The sequence below is a fragment of the Balaenoptera ricei genome, chromosome X, assembly GCF_028023285.1.
Source record: "Balaenoptera ricei isolate mBalRic1 chromosome X, mBalRic1.hap2, whole genome shotgun sequence".
Classification (NCBI taxonomy): Eukaryota; Metazoa; Chordata; class Mammalia; order Artiodactyla; family Balaenopteridae; genus Balaenoptera; species Balaenoptera ricei.
This window is the reverse complement of record NC_082660.1, coordinates 4678273-4701007: the sequence shown is the minus strand read 5'-3', so window position 1 is coordinate 4701007 and position 22735 is coordinate 4678273. Positions and strand designations below refer to the sequence as shown.

At 45.5% G+C, this 22735-nt stretch overlaps 1 protein-coding gene across 4 annotated transcripts in view; it reads left to right on the top strand.

The window, feature by feature from the left end:
- The window catches only part of PUDP (pseudouridine 5'-phosphatase), a 605728-nt gene that overhangs the window by 272483 nt on the left and 310510 nt on the right, over nt 1-22735 (top strand). For all 4 annotated transcript variants that reach the window (XR_009500091.1, XR_009500092.1, XR_009500089.1 and 1 more), the window contains exon 5: nt 894-1000. The gene's annotated coding sequence lies outside the window, so the exon portion shown is untranslated. The remainder of the gene's footprint in view (nt 1-893; nt 1001-22735) is intronic.

Here is a 22735-nt window from a genome sequence, read left to right as displayed (position 1 = left end):
CCTCTTTGGGGAGAGTAAATGGTTTTAGGAGAGATGATGGGGCCTTAGAAGGATGGATGGGAGGGGGGACTGTTTGTGATGAAGTGTGTCTGGGTGTGGTGTGGACCACACCTCAGTGTCTGCATCTGTCCTCTCTACGCTGCAGACGTACGTGACTATGTCTCTAGACTCCTGTCCCGTGATGGGAGTCAAGGCTGCCAGGTTGATGACACTCCCATGAGGGGACTGATGACATCTGGGTTCCTTTGGGAGGATCTGTCTTTAGGAGATAAAGGGGGGTTTAGAGAAAGCCTCTCCCTGCATTTGCTGTTTTCCAAGTGCCTACAGCTCAAAATCATCAATATACCAAAGTGGCGTATTTTGGGATGGCACGTCCTGAACCCCTGCTGGTACATTTGCGGGCAGCAAATCCTGAACCCCTATACTCACATCTTGGGGTGACACGTCCTGAACCCCTACACTCACATCTTGGGGTGACACGTCCTGAACCCCTACAGTCACATCTTGGGGTGGCATGTTCTGCTCCCCTTCAACTGCATCATTTGGATTGGATTCAGCGCTAATTCCACAGCATGTTAGAAAATAATAATATTCCACAGCACAAAAAGCAAAACCGAATATGACAATAACAGATCATGAAATGGGGACATTCTCTCCAACCATGAGACATACTTTGTTTCTTCCCCAGCTCTCTACCTAAATAAAGAGTTTGCCCTGCGATGCATTTTGCTAGGTGATCTGTGCCGACGCTCACAGCTACCAGTATGAGACACGGAGATGCTTCAGTTTATATCTAGACACCAGCCCAAGGTCGAAAGGCCGCATGTTCGTTTGAGGCCAGAGCAAGGAGTTGCACGTTCTCTTGTCATAATTCACGTTGCATTTCGTTTTAGGCTATTCAAGATTCTGACGACATGTTGGTGGATTCATGCGTGGATACTCGAGCAGCCACCAAATCATTTCTGAGCTCTGTCTCCTGAGAGGAAGTCACATAAACCAGGTAAACTGAACAAAAATTGACCAGTGACATGGTGATGGACCATTGTGGTCATCTTGCAGTGTGAATCCATGAGAGAGAGAGAGATGGGATGGGATGGAAATAGTCTGTTGGAAGTGCCCCCCATCACAGGACAGAGGAGGAAGTTGAGAAAAACATGGGTTTTAAAAGGAATATAACAGGTTTCTGTTGACTTAACAAGATGTAGGAGGTGGTGGTAGGATGTTTTCTAAGATGCTAAGGAACAAGTCCCAGCAATAAGATGGATGTGATTGAATGCAGGCTCCAGAGAAAAGCAGCAGTAAAGGCGCACAGGTGGGCAGGTGAGGGATGCCCAACGTTTAGTGGATTGGATGCTTTAACCTGGTGTCCAGAAGAGTGCACACTCCTGCCCTGCTCGGGAGGCTACAGGTGCAGGCACTCGAAGTGGCAAAGAGTGTTTGAAATATTTACAATCAGAGCTAAGTCTTCTGACAGCAGGACTCCCCAGGAAGGTGGGTGCTGTTTCAGACAGAAGGAATCAGAGTCTGTACACAGTAACAGGAAGTGTTCACCCGGGCCGTGTCTTATTCTTTTCTTTCCCTTTGTTTCTTTCATTTAGTTCTTCCCTTCTTTCTTTCTCTTTTCTTTCTTTCGAGCATCTGCTGGGAATTTCACTCAGGGAAGCCATGCAGCTTCTTATAGTGTGTCTTGTACAGATGTACTATTCTTGACGTGGGAATCATGCTATTAATAGTAAGTGCCTTGTCTGTTTCTCTGCTGAATGTCTGTTTCTGCATCAAGTTTCTTAAACTCCAAGACCGAGGCCCTGAGCATGTCTCTTCTACTGTCATGTCCCAGGGGCCAAGCGTTTTGTTGGGCACATAGTAGATGATTAATAAATAGTTATTGAAGAAGGCAATGAAATGTGAAACGGCCTTGAGTTGACTCAACTAGTCGCCTGTGCCATAAATGTTACAGGGTTTTAGAAAAGGAGGGGGCAGGGCACTGCGTATTCATGGAGGTGGTTGGATCTAGTTGAGACCTTAAAGGAGGGATGAGATTTCTAGAGAAAGAACCTGGACATCCCCAGAGGAAAGTGAACCAGGCATGTCCGGTTCCGTGTGATGGGAGTAGAAGAGAAAGAGTCCCATTAACTTGGAAGACAGACGTGTACGGTGGGTAAGAAAGCAGAGCCATACGGACGCCTGGCCGTAGACCCACATCTGTTTATCATAGACGCTGCTGCCGTTTTGTCGCCACCTAGAAAACATCTTCCTTACAAAGTTGCTGGGATTTTTTCTTTGCTGGTAGGGGCGGGAAGAGGAAGGAGTGATGGAACCATATGGAGATGCAAATGTTTGACATATTGATCGTTTCTTGTTCCAAGTTAATAAATTGAGAGAAAGCTAACTTAAAACTCAGGTTGGCAACATTAAGGAATGAAAGTGAAGTTTTTTTGACAGTCAAGTTACCTAATGATTACGGTTCCATGGGAAGACGTATCCAACCTACGAGCTGTGTGTAAGACGGGAACACCATCCTGGGCGATAATGCAGTGAAGGTGCAAGACATGTCGATTTATATGAAAATGAAAAACATTAGAAAAGAAAATATGATTTGAAGAGGAAGGTTCAAATATCGAAATGGAAAATCCCTTGGAAACGCATCTCTGGGTAGGAAGGAAATTAGCTAATGCATTTTCTTACCCATATGTAAAGCATTTGCAGAATGGAGGAATCTTAGAAGCAAAATAAAACCACAGGTAACGCAGCATTGTTTGATTTACTAATTTAAGCAGGTACCTGTGGGGAAAAGACTGCCTCTAAAATTAGGTAATAGTGACTGTAAGAGGAAAAACCCTTCTGAGTTATCACCAGTTGACTCAGATCAAACCAGAAGTAATGAAGTACTCTCTGATAAAACGTGCAAATTGGTGGAGGAAAGGACGGTCGTCGCCGTGGCATGCGTCTCTGAGAGGGGGCTTAAATGTCGTAGTTGGTGGCAATCATGTAAAATATAATGTCGTGCATTATATTTTACATGATTGCCACCAACAGTGACATTTAAGAGACCTGGGGCCCTGGTGAGTGTCTGCGGAAGACTCGGTGAAACCATTGCCCTGGGTTACAGTTGTGCCTCTGAGTCTTGCCTATAATTCTTTCCCTGACTCTGTGTCTGTGCATCTCACCCATCCTTGCATCTCTACATGGTGTGGGCTCGCAAAGATGTTCTCTGATACTCCTGGTATTGTCAGACACGAGAGGCATGTGCACCCAGGTGGCACGCTCAGCTCATTTTCACTCTGCGCTTTGCAGACATGAAGCACTGACCTGACATAAACGTTGTTCCCAGAAGTCAGGGTAACTGGGACAGCGTGGGGACAGAAAATGCATCAAGTAGGACTTTGACAGCCCACCAGGAGGCAAGTCTGTATTATTGTTGATGAGGAAATAACTTCCTGAAGTCAGACTCCAACTAAAGATGGAACAGGCAGAATTTGTAGGACAACTAAAGAGAACAGGTGATTCCTTCCTCTTTGGGATCAGACTGCTAATGGTACTGATGGTGTGGAAGTGGTCCCCTTTCCTTAGAATCTCCATCCTCTCAGGTCTAGTACATGGTTTTCCTGAAGTGGCCCAGGAACAGAATCTAATTCCAGGATGTCAGCCCTGCCTTTGGGGACCGATGTCTGTTTGTATAATCCAATACTTGCAACCTTGGGGAGAAGCAGCCTAATACACAAATGACATATGCACCCCTCGCCTGAAGATAAGAAGTATATAGAAAGCCATGATCGGAAGGGCCCTAAGTACACAGGATCTAGTTGCTCGAAGGTGATTATGTGAATGCATTTGCAAAACCTCTGCTTGAGGGCACCTAAATTGCCTAAAAATAGACACAATCCACTCCTGAATCCTAAATGGAAAACTGCAGTTATCTCTAGTGTTCCATAAATAAGAAACCCATTCATGGCTTAAGTGTTCACTAATGGAAAATATCACCACCCACCTCCATTGCCAAATGAACTGCCTGGTGGTTCGGAAGCCTGCACTAATTCCCGGGCCTGGGGAATCCAGAACTCACTGAATTCCTCTTCTCCCGACCTGCTGAGTGTGGGGATGGGCTGGTGATCTCTCTGGGGCCGGGGTCGGCTCTTTTGGGAAGAGATGCACATATGCTTTATAGCAGGGGAGACATCATGAGAAATCATCTAATTCTGATAAGGTAAACTCACATTTCCTGGTGAACCAACCGAATCTCATATTTTGAAAATGCTGGATAACCTCATTCCATAAAATATTACTAAACTCAGGTCTGGCTGCTTGCTGCTGCTCCAAAGCCCGTACTCGAGAGACAAGTGTTGGCGGGAAAGGAAAGTTGGCTTTATTCTGGAGACCGGCAACGTGGGGAGAAGGCAGACTCATGTCCAAAAGCCAACTCCCCCCTGCTGATCAGTGGGCAAGAGCTTTTAAAGGGGAGTTTCAGGGGGAGGCAGGGGGCCCCATGCAGAAGCGGTACGGTCAGCTCTGACCGTCATCTTGAAATTGGTCCTGCAGTGGTCTGACCAGCGTCATCTCGATTGTTTTACGTACAGTTAGTCTTCAGCTCCAGGATCAGTTTGTTCCCATTTCCTTGACACCAGTTCTCAGAGTTGTGGCAGCCTATGTCATGGCTACGGTCTGGTCATCATGTAGCTAACTTCTCCCACCTGGCGGGGGTTTCAGTATCTACAAAACAGCTCACAGGACGTGGCTCAGAATATGACCTACAGCCCTTGAGGAGGAACTAAGGGTCTTTGACTTTGTTTAATGACTAAGGTATTATTATTTTGTCCTCTTTGACTGTTTTCCTTTGCTTCTGCATTTTCTCGCTTCTCTGATTAATTTTATTGTTTGACGAGAGTTTTTCTGTAGACAAGAGGTGTACGACATGGGGGGTGGAAGTCTGTCTCAGGAAGGCCCCATAGGATCCTGCTCAGTTACAATAATACCGAGAACATTTATTAATTATGGTTCTTTCCAGTGACACTTTGAAAGATGACCAGGCTGCTGTTCATGGGCTCCTAGACCGGCTCTTGTGTTTTAGAAGATGGGACACCAGGGAAAGGCCAGTCCTAGGGCAGAGACCATTACCACATATGCTCAGAAATCTACCATGTGTTTAAAAGTGTGCCTGGTGCCCAAGGATGGAGTTGTAGTATTCCAGGCAGGGTTGCACAGAGGAAAAGGGGGAAGGGGTCGGGCACCGGAAATTCCCTGCCTGGCATGGACCTGGCAACATCTAATACACCTGTGTTCCCAGGACTTACGTGCACATTTGTAACACTCTGTAGAGCCCAAGTTTTGTCTTAGGTGGTGCAGACCTGGTGTGGTTTTATGGGCTCCACAAAGCTTGTATGGCACATAACAAATAAGCCACTTGCAGAAAGGAATTCCTGGGACTTCCCTGGGACTTCCCTGGCCGTCCAGTGGTTAGGACTCTGTGCTTCCACTGCAGGGGGCACAGGTTTGATCCCTAGTCGGGGAACTAAGATCCCACATGCTGCTTAGTGGTTTGTCAGGTCCAGGTACTTTTATTTCAGGTAGCACTCAACCTGTCCTGGTATCCATCTGTAACCACCCTAGAATAGAATTTGACATGGTAACGTTTGGGGCCAGGTGATTCTTTGTTGCGGACGTGCTGTCCTTTGCACGCTGTAAGATGTTTAGCAGCAGCCCTGGCCTCTGCACTAGGTGCCAGTAGCAATCCCCCAACCTCCAGCCATGGTGAAACCATAAATCCCCCCAGACTTACTAAATACCCCCCACTTGAGAACCAGTTCCCTAGAGGAATTAACTCCCCTAGGACTCTATAATGGAGGCAAAGGAGATAGAGAGGATTATGAAACTCACACCCTGGAGACTCATATCTCACATCTGGGGAGTTTAAGACATGTAGTTTCTATTCCTGCAACAAATGCAAAGGCCTCATCAGGAATCGGGCAGGCAGCTCAGTCACCTAACTTTTAACCTCGAGAAGGCTCGGAACGGCAGGAACCTTCCCTTCTTTGCTCACGTGTCAATACCTTCCTCTGTCCAAATTGGAAACAAGAGCATGTGGGGAATGTTGCATTCGGGGTCACCCCAGGAAGCCACCACACGGCACCAAGTCACGTCAGAATGATCAGAAAACAGGGCCCTGCGATCAGCCTCTCGGGTAGAGATGCGTGTCTCAAAGCCAAATGGGTATCATCTGGACCTGTTGCCACGCCGGGCCCGTGAAAGTTTGATGAATGAGTGCTCTTTCCCCAGTAGGTCCTGTGATAATGCTTCCTTCCCTGCTAGTGGGATTTGTGTGTTTGAAGCTTGATGAATGGATATTTCCTCCCAATGGATAATGTTTTAAGTGTTCCCTCTCTCCTGGTTGGATTTTCGTTGTTGCTGTTGTTCTTGGTGCTGTGTGTGTGTGTGTGTGTGTGTGTGTGTGTGTGTGTGTACCCACACATTTAGCCATCTAGCCCATCCTTCTAAGATGAGACACTTGGTTGGATTCATTTGTCACCATTAATCAAGTGAGTCCCACAAATACGAGAGCATACCGCAGAATATTAGGGTGGCGAGTTTTCTTTCCCTTAATGTCAGGGCAGCACTGCGATGACGCCTTCCTTGCCTTGGGTGGGGAAGCGAATGTCATCCACGTGGCGCCCAGACTGGTCCAGGGGCTGCTGAAATGCTTGGGATCTGAGCCGATGTGCTGGTGGGCAGTGTGAGAATGGGGACGCGAGTGAGCCGCGGTGGAGGGTGCTGGAGGCCACCTGCCCGGCAGACGCCGGGGGCTGCGAGATGTGATGCAGACCTGCGCCCCCCACTCCCCGCCATCACCGTGTGTAGGACCCCAGTAGCCCTTCCCAGCCCCTGGCGCCTCCTGCACCCCGTTCTCCGCAGTGCACTCCCTGCCCTGGGGCCCCTTGAGTCTTTGCCAGGCCGACCCCTAGGGCGGGGCGGGAACGTCCCCGAGAGCCCTTTGCCTTCGCCGAGTGCGCCTGTGCCCTTGCTCTCCGAGCACAGTGAAGCTCTGCTTTTCCGCCCGCGAAGAGCACAGGTCGCCCGTGTAGCGTGCTCGGAGTGGCTGGCGTTCCCAGCGTCCACAAGGAGGGTGAAGAATCAGTGCCCGAGCCCCGCAGAAAGGCCGCTGCAGAGCATGGCAGGTGGGCTGGCAGAGGGGGCTGCGAACCGCGGCGGGCGTCCGAAATGAGCCTGCTGGTGGGCGCCCGCGCTCCCCTGGCCCTGCTCTGTCCCTTCCCGGCGCTGTGCCTGAAAGCGGCGGGTCACGAGCGGCGGCCCCAAGCACGCTCTGCGGGCGCCTGGTGTGTCTGCCTCCTGCCGGAGCCGGCGTGCCGCGCCCTGGTTCCGGTGCGTTTTCCAGCGTGGCATTCCAAGACCTAATCCGTCTTGTGCCTGGCGCTCCTGCACGCTCCATCGGCGCGGACGACCCCCGGCGTCTGCGCAACAGAGGCGGCTTTCTCAGGCTGCAGCCGGCACCCAGGAACTAACGTGAGATCACGGCTGCAGCCGGCACGCTCTCCCCGCTTGGAAACGAACACCACCGTTTCCATTTAACCCTGCCTTTGTCAGCTTTGCTGGAAATTGGCTTCATTTTTTTTTTTTTTTTCAGTCCTCTCCCCCCAGCCCTCTGAGTTTAAAACCAAGCGGGGGTCCCCCGCCACCTCGGAAGCCTCCCGAGCCGAGGGCTGCTCGCTCTGGGAGGGCCGCCTCCAGCAGGACGGATGCAAATGATTCTCTGCTCCCGGCTCCTGACACCTGGGCGAGCAGACGCTTCCGAGGGGCTGACTCACACGTCATGTCCCTCCGGGCGAGCCCTGAGTCCCCCGGAGAGGCACGGACAGGGCTCGCCTACCGAAAGCAAGGCAACGGGCTGAGCCTTGAGTCCTGGACCAAGGTCCCAGGTAGATGTGCATCCCTCTTTCTCCTGGTTCACCTACATCCTACTCGCGAGGCAGGCGTCCTGTGGCCGATGAAGGGCGTTTTCAGCCTTACCATTCAAGGCTGCCCACTTAGCAAGTCCCAGCTTCGACACTCTGGGGAGAGCCAGAATTTCAGGGAGAAAAGGGAGCGGAACGACAGATGATCGCCCTGCTCCGACCAGCGGCTCTGTTTCTCACAGCGCCCTGCCTTTTCGTTTTGGCTCATTACAACACCCTGAAAGCTTCTCTTCCGTGCTTCAGAATAGTCTTTTCAAAACGCCTCTTTACTGGGAGAAGTGTTGTTCGTGGCATGGGGGATGGGTATCTTCCGGAGCTATAGCCCATCCTTATTGCTTACTGCCCCTCTCCGGGTCTAGAAATGTTCCTCGTTTAGAAGGAAAGCCGAGGCTTTTTACAGCCGCTGGTGAAAATGGACACTGTTACCTACTTTCGCTTTGGTCTGAGAGTTTCCATTAAGTAGGGAACCTGCTCTGAAGGTGTAGAAAGGAAACCGCAGCATCAAGTATGTTACCCAGCACGTCACTGTATCTTTGTGCTTTCTGTTTTCTTGGTGTGTTTCTCTGCTCCCTCTTCCCCCAAAGGAAACCTCCATCAAGATGAGTACAGTGGAAACACTGTGTCAAGGGCATAGACAGGAGCGGACATCAAAAACACGAAGGGTTAACGAAGAACATCAGCTTTTCCTCGTAATGCTCTAGGTCAGGGGGCAAAAAGAGAGAGGGGAAGAAATTATTCATATTTTTGTTATCAGAGAAGTTTGCAGCAGAACTGTGACTTACTTCTCATACCTGGGATATTTTTTAATGTTCATTGTGCCAGGAGCTTGATTTCACAGACTGGGAAGGGTATTTACACTTAAGATATTTCTACATTTTATGTCACACCATCAAGAAAAGAAGAGCTTTCCACATTGACTCAACTCTATAGAGTTCACATATTCCGATATGAGGCTCCCCAGGTTTGTAGGGCTTATTACTTGGCTGTTGTTTCCCCATCCTTTTTCTTACTTGTGCTTGTCGATCATATAAACCAATGAGAGAGTAAAATTGTATACAAATGAGAATACAGGCAACATACACACTTTTGGGGGGACTCCAAACCAAATACGGTCATAGAAAAATGATGCATGTCCTTATCCGTGGCCCTTTTTTTTTTTTTTTGAGAAATGGGAAATAAAGCCAGAAATGTGCTATTTACAAAATCTAACTGAGGCGAACTGACAGCCAGCTATTTAAGGAGTGTGCTCAAACAGCCACCAAAATAGGCACATGTAAAGAGCCGCCGCTTACGAATTCAGAGCAAATAAAACCACGTAGGTCAGGCTTGTGAAAGTGTCAGCTCAGAGCAAATGAGGATATTTCCATTGGGGCACCTCTGGGAGGGAGCTTTTCAAAGCAGTGAACGTAGTTATAAAAACACCTCACACGTTGCGCTGTGCTGTGCGGTTACAAAGTGCTTTCCCCACACGGAGCACCTCTCCTCTGCTGATTCTGAGCGGCTCCTGGGAAGGAGTGTGTTTCCCCGCTTCCATTGTGGATAGAGAAATAGCGGAGAATTTAAATGCCTGGCCTCAAGCATCATACATACTGAAGAAACAGAGAGAGACTGGAAAAGTCTTAGAGAATAAACGTGACTCTGTATTTATTTCCCCCCTGGTTTGGTAGGAAAATCAACCCACTATTTCCTATATGCTCAACATAACCAGTAATTCATTTCTTCTTCCTCATTCGTGATGTGTAGGATTTCCTCCCCTTGTCAGAAATGTAGACCCGCCGGCGCCTCCCCAGACCTCCTGAGTCACAGTCTGACTTTTAGCAAGATCCCCATGGTTTACTACCCGTTGAAGCTCCAGAAGCACGGGAGCCATCGCACGGCCTCTCCAATGTCGCGTTTCATGTAAGAGCTCATCCACAGGAAGAGCTCATACCCGAAGAAGTACTCAGCACAGCGTAAGGAGGAAAATGTGCAAACTCTACAATCTGCTCACTATAATTCTAAATGGAACCAAAGGAAATATACAGAGAGGTCGGCAAAGAGTTATGGTCAAGAATATTCACTAAGCGCTATTTATATTGGGGAAAAACTGGGAAAGGCCAAAAGGCCCCCCAGAAGGAATGGTTAAGTGAATCATAGGCTTGTTTTGTGTTAGGATATCATAGATAAAAGTTGGAAGTTATATTTTCAAATAATGATCCATTATGCGGGAAAATGGACAAGATGTAGAGTTAGGTGAAAATATTGCAGGTTATGAAATTGTATGTAGGGCATCAGTTATGAAACCATAGAATTGCCTTGGGGACTTGCATTAAGAGGGGGCTGGCTCTGCCTGCGTCCAGAGCTCCTGATTCAGTAGGTCTGCGGTGGGAACCCAGAATGTGCGCTTCTATCAAGTTCCAAGCTGATGCTCTTGCCACTGGTCCAGGGGCCCCACTGAATTAAACAAATATGTGTTCAGAGGGTTAACAAGGACATCTTTGCTTATAGGGCAGAGCTTGTCAACACTGGCTGGTGTTCGGACTCCATAGGGAACTTTTAAAAAAATATCAGTGTCCGGTGGGCACACGAAGTGGTCCAGCCACTGTCAAAAAGAGTTTGGCGTTTCCTCAATTAAAAATGGAATTAGCACACGACACTGCAGTTCCTCCCCTAGTCACGTATCCAGAAGAACTGAAAACAGATGCTCAAACAGACGTACACAAACAGAGCAACTCACAGTCAACAAAGGTGAAAACAGCCCGATGTCTATCAACAGTTTAAGAGAGAAGGAAAATGTGGTCTTTGTGCCCAGTGGAACAGTACTCACTGTAAAGGGGTGACACAGGCTACAGCGTGGACAAACCGTGAGAATATTAGGCTAAGTGAAAGAAGCCAGACACAAAAGACCATATTGTGTATCATTCTCCTTATATGAAATGTCCAGAATAGGCAAGTCCTTAGAGACAGAAAGCAGATGCTGGCGGCTGAGGGCAGGGGGAATGGAGAGGGACTGCTTAATCGTTACAGTGTTTCTTTGGGGTGATGAAAATGTTCAGAAACGTCTTAGTGGTGATGGTTGCACTACCTTGTGAATGTACCAGAAGCTACTGGATAGTACGTTCGAACATGGTTAATTTTATGCTATGTGAATTTTATCTCACTTTTAAAAGAATGTCCAGACAGCAGCGTAGAGCTTCTGATTTCACAGTTCTGGCATGAGGCTTCTTTGAAAGCTTCCCAGATGATGACAAGGTACAGCTGGGATTGAGTGAAAACCACTGGCCGGGTGGGGATTCCAACACCAGTAACTCAGGTAGCCCTGAGGGAGGGGAATGGAGCTTCAGAAGATGAAGGGGCAGCTTCAGCAGGTGGACTCTGTCCCGTTGCTACCCAATGTCTGTGTCCCAGCAGTATCCCCCCGCCTGGGAGCTTGTCAGAAACGTAGACCCGACGGCGCCTCCCCAGACCTCCTGAGTCACAATCTGACTTTTAGCAAGATCCCCATGGTTTACTACCCATTGAAGCTCCAGAAGCACCGGAGCGATTGCACGGCCTCTCCAATGTCGCGTTTCATGCGAAGAGTTTTGATTCCTTCTCCCGAGACACAGGGTTTCTGTCATCCTAGGGGTTTCAGAAATGCTGCTTGTAAGAAAGTTGATGAAATTCATATCCTTCGGCATCTCTGAGTCTTCGAGAACCTCTGCATCTGACTACTCTCTGTGAGCGTTGCAGGGTTTGATATGCATTCCTGTCCCAAACTATTTGGAAAGTGGAACTCCTTTCAAAGGACCACCTTCCGATGCTGACGGATGCTCGTCTTTTTCTATAAGGATAATTGCAGAATTGCTGCTTCAGGACAATTTTGAATCCTTTGGACCTGCTCCATCCAGTAAAACTTCAGAAACCACCTTGAATGTTGTAAAACTCCAAGAGTGACCCTATCTTTCAGTATCCAAAAACACTGAGCAAGAAGCGGTAGATGGAAATGACCACAGACTTCACTGAAATGTGACCCTTTAAGACAAGAGGGGATGTGGAAGTTGGGGGGGGAGGGGCAGGATTCCTCTACAACGTGGCTCTTCCTCATCCTAAGCCAGGAAGATTCCTGTGAAATTTCAGCCCACAGTCAAGCTAAACTGGAAAGCTGAGATTGTCTACCCACACTGGGCATGTTCCTGCGAAACTCTCCGCCTTCCACTCATCTCCAGCACCATGGACTTGTCTATCAAATATCCCCAGGTTACATTTGGGCCAACTAATGCCTAAGAAAAAGTTTAATATGTATCTTTCAAATCCATGCTGAGATGACTCAATTTCTACAAAATAATAAATCTACCCAGACAGGAGAGAAAGCTCATGAACTTGTGGACAAAAATGTCAACAGCCCCCTTTGTCCTATCGACAGACTGTTTTCCTCCCTGTAGTTCTCTGAATATCTGATAAATCATACTCAAATTTGTTTTTCTGACGATGGATGGAAAGAGCAATGTACTTTTTAACCTCATGCAATGCATTCAAGAAGGTGCGTGGATGCGGACCTCAGAGGGCATAGATGAGATTGGTTCCAATATTGAGGTGATGGAAAATGACTTTCCTGTTCTGCGTATCAATCTTTTAATATTAGTTCATAGATGGGATGGTGCCTCTATCTGTAGCCCTTTAAACCCAAGCTGCCCCTTAGCTTTCACTTCTGCTCAAGATTTCATGAATCAATGACATTAACCATTGTAGAAAAATGAGGACAGTTTTTTTCCATTTTAATATAGTCAGAAGAAGAATATCCAGCCCAAGCCCACATTTCGGAACTAAGTTAGTTTCCAGAGATTTAACGGTTCCATAAAACAAGTGATTCGCAAACAGTTTGAAGCAACGAGTGAGCAGAAGCGAATAAGATGAGGTGAAATGATGCTCATTGCTATTAGCCTGCAAGGCATTGAGAAAAATGTTTTTTAAGAAAGGCTTTCTAGTGAGAAAATTAACATCTGCTTATTTATTTCCTGGATAGAGAACACACGTGAAGGCATCTTCTGTTCAACGTGCCTTTGGGTCTACGTTCCTAGGAACATGCACAATTTCTCTGTTGAGCTTTTGCAGGGATGTGCAAACTCTAACCTATGGGCCAGATGCAGCCCCCGTCTGATTTTGTAAACTTCTTTTGGAACACGGCCATGCTCGTTCATTTCCATACTGTTTACGGCTGCTTTCACATGGCACAGCAGTTGTGTAGTTCTGGCCCTTTACAGGACACTTCTGCATATGAAGTTATTTCTGCATGTACCTCATGATAGGGAGAGCTAAAATACCAACATTTAAAAAGAAAAAACAAAAACCTATATCCACCTATGATGGGTAAACATTATTTCTGGATGTGTCTGTGAAGGTACATCCAGATGAGACCAGCATTGAATCGGTACACTGAACAAAGCAGGTGGTCCTTCTCAGGGTGGGTGGGCATCAATCAATCTGCCGAGGACCTGAAAAGAACAAAAAAATGGAGGATTGTCGAATTCCCTCTCAGTCTCTCTGGCTGACTGCTGAGCTGGGACACTGGTGTCCTGTCCTTGGACTGAGATGGGCACCATTGCTACCCTGGTTCTCAGGCCTTCACACTCAGACTGAGGCCCTTCCTGGGCCTCTGGCTTGCAGAGGGCAGGTCGTGGGACTTCTCAGCCTCCATAACTGTGTCAGCCAATTCCTTATATAAATGATCTTCAGATAAATAGATAAATAGATAGATAGATCTACATATAGATACATGTCTCCCATTGGTTTTGTTTCTTTCTGTGGAGCACCCTGGCTAATATAAACAGGAATCCATTAAGTTTTCTTAACTCTTGTTGCCCAGTTCTACAAACTTTCATTGAGCACCAACTCTTTGGATGGTGAGGTGAAGATTAGGAAGACAAAGGAAACAACTCTTGCCCTTAAGATGTTCTAATAGGTGAGATGCAAAAGACTATGAACTTAAGTGGAGTGTCAGACATGCCTTGAGAGAGAGATTTACAAAGTGTCTACTTCGGATGATGGATCAAAAAGGTATAAAACCCATAACAGAATAGGGTTGCACAAGGTTTCATCAAGAAGGTGTATTTCAGGTAGTCTTCAGAAATGCAATGTGTGAAAAGCAAAGGGCATTCCAGGGTGCAGGACTGAAGGTGGCCCGTGCAGGTGGTGTCGAAGTATCCCAGACAAATGGGTTTCTGGAGCAGAGCAAAAGTGTACCACTTCTGAGTGGCACATCTCCAAGGGGGACCTCCTCAGGTGTCCTCTGTGACGGTTCAGTGCGCCAAGGCTCTGAGCCTGGGATACACAAAAGAGAGGAGTGGGAAATAAGGCAGATGGGACTGAGCTGGGATGGGGGCAGGTGTGACTGCCTGGGTGGAGGAGTTTGTGTTTAACACAGAGGAACAATTTCAGACGGCAAAGCAACAAACTATGTAGAGTGATTTAACTATTGCATGTGTTAGTGGTCTGGATGGGAAGAGGCAAAGCCTTACTACTCTGTCGGGGAAATCTTCCATCCCTTGATGATTTTTGTCATCAGACAATGGGGTGTCACCATCTCTTTCTCATCATGTGACACCGAATGGGAGATATTTGCTTTCAGGTAGGTCTTCTGTTCATATCCACCAAGCAGCCTGACACTGCGTATCGTTTGAGCAGGTTCTGAATGATTTAGGAGTTGACGTTCTGTTCCTGATGCAGATGGACACAGCACGCATCAGTGGTGGCATGAAATATCGCTGGAGGGATGCAGCCCCACCTAAAAGCTGGCAACCTGTCCATCTTCTTCTTTCTTCTTTGCCTATCATAGGTCAAAGGCATTTCTTATAGACTAAGTTAATGTATGTGGTGGACCGTGCCAGCGTGTGATATGTGTTACCCCCAATAGGTACCAAGAGGGTAAGACATGGACCCATCACGAAGCCCTGAAAACAAACGTGGCGCACCTGCCTCCATCCTTACCTGCCTGTGTGGTCTTGGCAAGTCACCTCACCACTCTGGGCCTCTGGTTTCTAAACTCCAAAACAAGGGGGCAGCAAACTTTTTCTATAATAGGCCAGATGGTAAATGTGTTTGGCTTTTCGGGCCACACCGTCTCTGCTGCATCGACTCAGCTCTGCCTTTGTGGAGACAACAGGTCAGTGAATAGGTGTGGCCAGATTTGGACTAGATCTCTCCCAGCCCTTATTAACATCTTGTGATGGCAAATGAACTTATCTACGTAACAGGAACAGACTCACAGACATAGAGAACAGACTTGTTGCCAAGGGGGATGGGTGGTCTGGGAGTTAGGGATTAGCAGATGCAAACTGTTACATATAGGATGGATAAACAACAAGGTCCTACTGTAGAGCACAGGGAACTATACTCAGTATCCTGTGATAAACCATAATGGAAAGGAGTATAAGAAAAGAATGTGTATATATGTATAACTGAATCACTTTGCTGCACAGCAGAAATTAACACAACATTGTTAATCAACTATACTTCAATAAAATTTACAAAATAAATAAATATCTTGTGATGAGAAGGCAAGGAGAAATTCAGAATTTTCTTGAGCTTTTCATTTCTCATGGGAGAGAGCTCCCTTTGGTCAAGGTAAAAATTTGGAATGGGGGAAACATACAAAATTTAAAGAGAACCCATACAATGGGAAGGAATCGGATTCAGTCACCCCATTCACCTGTGCTTTAAGCTTGTCATTCCCAAGGCAGACTTTGGAAAGGCTTTGGAGATCGTTTGCAGAACAGACTGTGCTTCCAGCGTGTCTTCCTTTTGGATCGCCTGGGCTCCACGGGGGCACATGGATCCCAGCAGGTGATTGGAGACTGTTGCTTCCCATCATTGTTTTCTTGCCATCAAAATTGCTATTTATTTAAGTAGGACCGAGAACCCAGCTGCCAGGCTTCCCTGGAATCCTGTCCAACAGACTCAACGAGCCTGTGATTTTTCTATAAAGCAGCTCTCTGAGCAGCAAGAAGATGCAGCAGTGATTACACACCTCTGCAGTTCCCTCAAATACGGGAAAACGTAAACAATGGAAAAGACAAACTCAAAACACAAGCTATCAGATGAAGCCTTCCTGACAACATAAACAAGAAGCAAGCAAGAAAGGGGGAAGAAAATCATCCTGATTTTTTTTTTTTTTGAATCACGGAATTGAAATTGAGGCTCCTGACAGCCTGCCTTGTTGCCGTGGGTGTCTCAGTGGTGAACAGTCACGGGCTCCCTCCTGCCCACCCCCGTGGGTTAATGAAGGGCCAGACAGGAATTGCAGAACTGCCACGTGGTGTGACCTTGCCTGATAAGCTTGTTCTGCCTTCGCTGCCGAAGGTGAGGAGGGCCTTTAGCACGCGGCCCACTGTTTTTCCCACACCTTAATGAGAAAAATTGACCTGCTTATTCTCCAGCTGTCTTCTGTGTGTCTAATCCTAGTAATTTCTGCAAAACTGCCCTCTCCTTACATGTTGAAATCAAGCAGAAGCCCTCAAGGATGGCGCATCTTGGGCAGACGACACGGAATCAGGTTGGAGGAGTGACAGACTTGTTGCGAAGACCAGTGAGCTTTCACACACCGGCTTCAAGGCCCAGCCTGAGGACGGTGAACATGATTTACCTGGCACCTCAAACTCTGTGCTGGTCAACCCCGCACTTCCCCTCTGCACACACAAACGTGGTACTTTACGCTTCTGTGTTTTGCTCTTAATGCAGCCTGTGCTGGTTTCTACAGGGTCGCCATTTATCTGGAGCAAGAATAAACAAATAAAACTCAGTGCTTTGAGCTAGTTTTCTGTACATAAAACTTGTATAATAATGATCTGCCCATGTGAACTTCCTGTTGAAAAATTATTTACTTTTCGAATATGCATGTGTGTTGGTTAAAGGGAATGCTGTCTATTGGGACGGAAAAAAAAAAAAAAACCAACCCTGAAGAAAAACCAGGATTTCGGATCAACTCCAGCAATCTGGATACGTGATGAATTTTCTGTGAATTCTGGATCTTGCCATTTTTGTTTCAAAAATAATTCTTACAGGTCATAATAGCCAGTATCAATGTTCTCAACACAAGGAAGTTACCTATATTTACTTAATTTCCCCTGCAGCCTTAAGGCAGAAATCATCATTACTACCATTTTGGGAAAGGTACTCAAGACAACACAACCAGTAAGTGGAGAGCCCTTTGGAACCAGGCGGAGTGGCTTCAAGGCCCTGTTCTTAAACCCCATGCTACGTTGCATAGCACCTAGGTTTCTCCACCTCGGCACGACTGACACTGGGGCCGGATGACCCTCTGATGAGGGGCATCCTTTGCACTGTGTGGTGTGGTGCGGCACTCCTGGTCTCCACCCCCCAGGTGCCAGGAGCACTTGTCCCCCCCAGTTGTGACGACCAGCAATGTCTCCACACACAGCCAGTTATCTCCTGGAGTGGGAGGGGGAAACAGCAATGCAGAATTGCCCGTTTTCGAACCACTGAGTTAGGACGTGCTTCTCTGAAATCAGAGGGTTATAGACCGAGATGTGTCCAGGGGCCAGGCAGATCACACACAGAAGGGGGCAGGCTCACTGTAGTGAGAATTTCAGTTCTGTCTAGTGACCATGCAGTATGGAGCAATAGACAGTGCGAACAAAACCACCTGCAGGGGTTATCTTTGGCCCATGGGTTGCCATTTTGTGATTCCAGGAACTAAAGCAGGGCTTCTTCTCCTTGGCCCTACTGAAATTTGGGACCGGGTGGGTCTTTGTGTTGGCCGGGGTGGGAGGGCAGGGGAGCTGTTCTGTGTACGGTAGAATGTTTAGGTGCAGCCGTGGTCTCAAGCCCCCAGATGCCAGTACCACCCCCTCACAGTTCTGACAACACAAAACAGGTCCAAACACTGCCCAGTGTCCCCAGAGAGGACAAAATGGCCCCGACGGAGAACCCCCTGGGATGAACCACATGAAACTGCCAACACTGAGTTATTTCTGGTCTGCAGAAGTGCAGATTTCATATGGTCCCATCTCATACTCTCAGCACTGCCCTAAGCTTGCCTGATAGGTTAGTTTCTCAGGTGGGATAGCACGGAGACAGGTCACATATAAGGGGAAGTGGACACATGGGAAGCCTGTTCAAACCCAGAAACTCCAGTGTGTGCAGTGCTCTCCAAGACAAGCCTGATTCTGGCCAGACTAAAAAGAGAACCACCTGGTTTATGGACTTTGACATCACAGGGTTTCAAAGCACATGTACAGAAGAACTGTCCACAAAGAAGCGCGAAGGTGGACCTTGATGGGACCTCAAAGCAGTTTCTTAAAGGCTTAAACCGATAGAACGTGAACCGCCTTTTTCCCTCCCCACCACGATGTCCACTCCATCATGAAAGAGATCTTCAAGCACATGTGAGTCTTTCTCATTCCTGATGTACCTCTGGGCTGTGGACGCTGGTTCCGAGTCCATCTGTGCTTCGTGGCCGAGCGTGAAATGACCGTGAGTTGTGTTCCAATGTGGACAAAGGGCACCTGCGACTAAGGGTGAAGGGGCATTGTCCTAAGTCCTCATTAGGACCAAGGGGAGCCCATTAAAATGCATCGTTATTCCCGTCCAGCCGTGCAGTCCACATTCACCACCGACTAATGAGGAAAATAAAACAGAAAGCAGTTCCCCTCCTGTGAGGTCTTCTTTCAGGACAATGCGGGGCCTCGTTAATGAGCTCATTCCATCCTAAAGCGAAGATATGGACAAATGGCAGCGTGCCTCTGAAGCAGCGCTTTCCCTGGCAGATGCATGTCACACAGTAATGGCACTGGTTCGAGTTTGTTAACAATGGACCCACACATGTCATTGTTGACCGGATTCTTTATGTGACATTAGCCTGGCTACGCTAAATAACAACTCCACAGCCTTGTGACGCTGGGCCGTGTGAGTACAGTTTCCTAGTTTTAAATGTAACCTCTTTAAGGAAAATAAAGTCAGTGAAGAAAAAGTCTCACACTCTTGATAAAGGTTTGATGTATTGTTACAGTTTTTAAAGCAATATATACCACCTAAGTGAACATAACATGTTCCTCCATCTCATTAAAGGCTCTTTTGTTGCTAAGTTGACAGTAGCTTTATTCTTTTTATTTTAATTATAAACATTTTATTTTGACACAGTTATAGACCTAACATTATAAGAATTGAAAGAGACATCACATGTACTATGTACCCAGTTTCCTGCAATAGTATAATTTTGCAAACCTGTGGTACACCGGGCAGTTGATAGAATCAAGATGTTCAATATTTCCATCACCACAGGGCTCCCTCATGTTATACTTTGACACCCACACCTACTCCCCTCCTGCCCCCACCCTCTCCTCAACCCCTGGAAACCACTAATTTATTCTCCATTTCTTCAGTATTGTCATTTAAGGAACATTATGTAGATAGAATCATGACCTTTGGAATTGGCTTTTCTTCATTCAGCATATAATTCTCTGGATATTCATCAGGTTGTCCTGTGTATCAATAATTTGCTGTTTTTTTATTTCTGAATACTATTCCAAATTTGTATCTATTCACCCACTGAAGTAAATCTGACTTGTTTCTCTTTTTGACTATGACAAATAAAGCTGCTTTAAACATTTGTGTATAGATTTTTATGGGAACATGAGTCTTCATTTCTCTGGGATAAATGCCCAGGAGTGAAATTGCTGGGTTCTATGTTAGTTCCATGGTCAGTTATTTAAGAAACTGTCAAACTGTTTTCCAGAGTGGCTTTACAATTTTACATCCACACCGGCAATGTATGAAGGATTCATTTTCTCTGCATCATTGCCAGCGTTTGCTATGGTCAATATTTTTTCATTTTACCCATTTTGATAGGTGTATAGTGATAGCTCATTGTAGTATTTTTTTTTTTTTTTTTTTTTTATGGCTGTGTTGGGTCCTCGTTTCTGTGTGAGGGCTTTCTCTAGTTGTGGCAAGCGGGGGCCACTCTTCATCGTGGTGCGCGGGCCACGGCTTCACTTGTTGCGGACCACAGGCTCCAGACGTGCAGGCTCAGTAACTGTGGCTCACGGGCCCAGCTGCTCCGCGGCATGTGGGATCTTCCCAGACAAGGGCTCGAACCCGTGTCCCTTGCACTGGCAGGCAGACTCTCAACCACTGCGCCACCAGGGAAGCCCCTCATTGTAGTTTTAATTTGCATTTTCTCTAATAGCTAATAATGTTGAACATCTTTTCATGTTCTTATTTGCCATCTGTACGTCTTCTTCAGTGAAATGTCTCTTTATGTCTTTTGTCCATATTCTAATTGGACTGTGCTTTTTCACTGTTGTGTTTTGAAGGTTCTTTGTATATTCTAGACACAAGTTTTTTGTCAGATATATGGATTGCAAGTATTTTCTCCCAGTCTATAGTTTGTTTTTTCATCCTCCTAACAGAGCCAAAGTTTTAAATTTTGATGAAGACCAATTATTCATTATATGAATTAGGCTTTTGGTGTCAGGTCTTAGAACAGTTTTATTTCTTCCTTTCTGATCTGTATGTCTTTTATTTTCTTACTGCACTGACTTACTGAACTTCCAGCACTTTGTTGAATAAAAGTTGTGAACGTGGGCATCTTTGCCTTGTTCCCTGTTTTAGGTGAAAACATTCAGCTTTTCACCTTTAAGTATACTGTTAGCTGAAAGTAGTTTATAGCTTCTCTTTATACAGTTGAGAACATTTCCCTCTATTTCTTCTTTTTTCAGAGTATTTAACATGAATGGATATCAATCGTTGCCTTTTAATTGGAATATTTAGACCATTTACATTTAGCATAATTTTTTATATGTTAGGGCTAAATTATGCTACGTTTTTGTTACCTCTGTTTTTCATTTTTCTATATTATTTTTTCTGCCTTCCCGTGGATTACTTGAATGTTATTTGGAATCCCATTTTGGTTTATCTATAGCATTTTTACAGTATCTCTCTATATAATTTTTCAGTGGTTTTTCCAGGTATTATATTATAAATTCATAACTATCACAGTATACTGATGTCACCATTTACCAGTTTTAGTGAACTGTACAAGTCTTATCTCTCTTTACCTTCACCCATTTATATTATAATTATATTGTGCATTTTTTCGTCAAACACTTAGAACCACATGAGACAATGTTCTAATTTTTGCTTCAACCCTCAAATGTAATTTAGAAAACTCAAAAGGGGAAGAAAAGCGTAAGCATCCAGATTTTTGCATATTGTTGTTTTTCCTCTGTGATGTTCCAGTATTTCTTCTTTTATCATTTCTCTTCTATTTAGAAATTTTATTTTAGCACTTTAGTGTAGGTTTGCTATTGATGTGTTCTCTTAGATAGTCTTCATCTGAGAATGTCTTGATTTCCCTTTCATTCCTGAAGGATTTTTCAGCATCCAAAAAATATTGTGCCACTTCCAAGTGGTCTCCATGGCTTCTGGTGAGAAATCTGCTGTCTTTGAATTTTTCCCCCTGTAGGTAAGGTGTTGTTTTTCTGTGGCTGCCTTCAAGACTTTTCTTTGCGTTTGGCTTTCAGTAGTTTATTAAGATGTATCTTGGCATGGATTTTTTGGGGTTTATCCTCTTTGGTATTCATTCAGCTTCTTGAATTTGTAGGTTTACATCTCTTGTCAAACTAGAGAAGCTTTCGGCCGTTATTTCTTCAAGGTTTTTTCAGCCTCACCCTCTGTCTCTTCTCCTTCAGGGACTGCATCCATTATGTTGTCTCTAATTGGGAGATACAGCTCACAGAGTATGCACAAAGAGGGATTCTGGTATCTCTTGGCTACATCTGTGTGAATCTTCTACGTTCCTTATAAATAAGATATTTTGCTATCTGACCTTAGTCTTCTCTTACTAATTCTTTAAAGCTTTCACAGATTGGATCACTTACTAATTATTTCAGATCACTTGTGGGCAAAAAACTTACAAGGTCCTAAAAATATCCATTGAGGATTTTTATTGTCATATAAATCTGCAATATATTTGGAAAAAATGGGCATAATTAAAATGTTTATATTTAAATCCTGGAACATGCTCTTTTGTCTGTTTCTACAAGTCTAATTTTATATTGCTTAGTAAAGTTTTATGATTTTCTAGATAGCTTTTACATATTTCTTATTAAGTTTATTTCTAGGTGTTGTTTGTGTGTTTTGCTATTGGGGTGGAGCCTTTTCAGGTAATATCTTAAAATTAGTTTTTTTCTTATATACATAGGAAAACTTGTTTTATTGTATTTATATTGTATTTAGCCATTTTATGGAATCTGTAATTAATGCTAGTTGTTTTTCAGTGGTATTTAGTCTCTTTTAGAATATTTCTCATACATTTCCTGCTTCCTGCCACAGATTCCCAAATGTTTGACACAAAACAGGTTAAAGCATATTCTGAAAGACAGGTAATAAACACAGTTGCCCATGGTCAATAATTTTGGCAAAAGCCACATTTTAATTCCTCTCTTGCTGATTCACAATTCACCATATCATATTAAAGGCTTTGAGAAGTCTTTCTTTAAACAGCCTTGTTTAACCCTGCTTAATCCGATGATTTCCATTTACAAGTCACACACATCAAAAACCCATGGAAAATGCATAGAAATCCTGCATAAATTGAATTTAGAAGAAGAAGCATTTATTATCTTAAAATATAGAAAGGTCTCTCAAAATCATACAAAAACAATGACTACCCATTAGAAAAATGGGCAACTAACGGGAATAAGACCAATGACTGATACACTGTTTCCTCCCCCCCCCCCGTGAAATTAACAGCCCAAACCATGATGGTATCCAGCCTTGCCTTTGTTTCAGACGCTCTG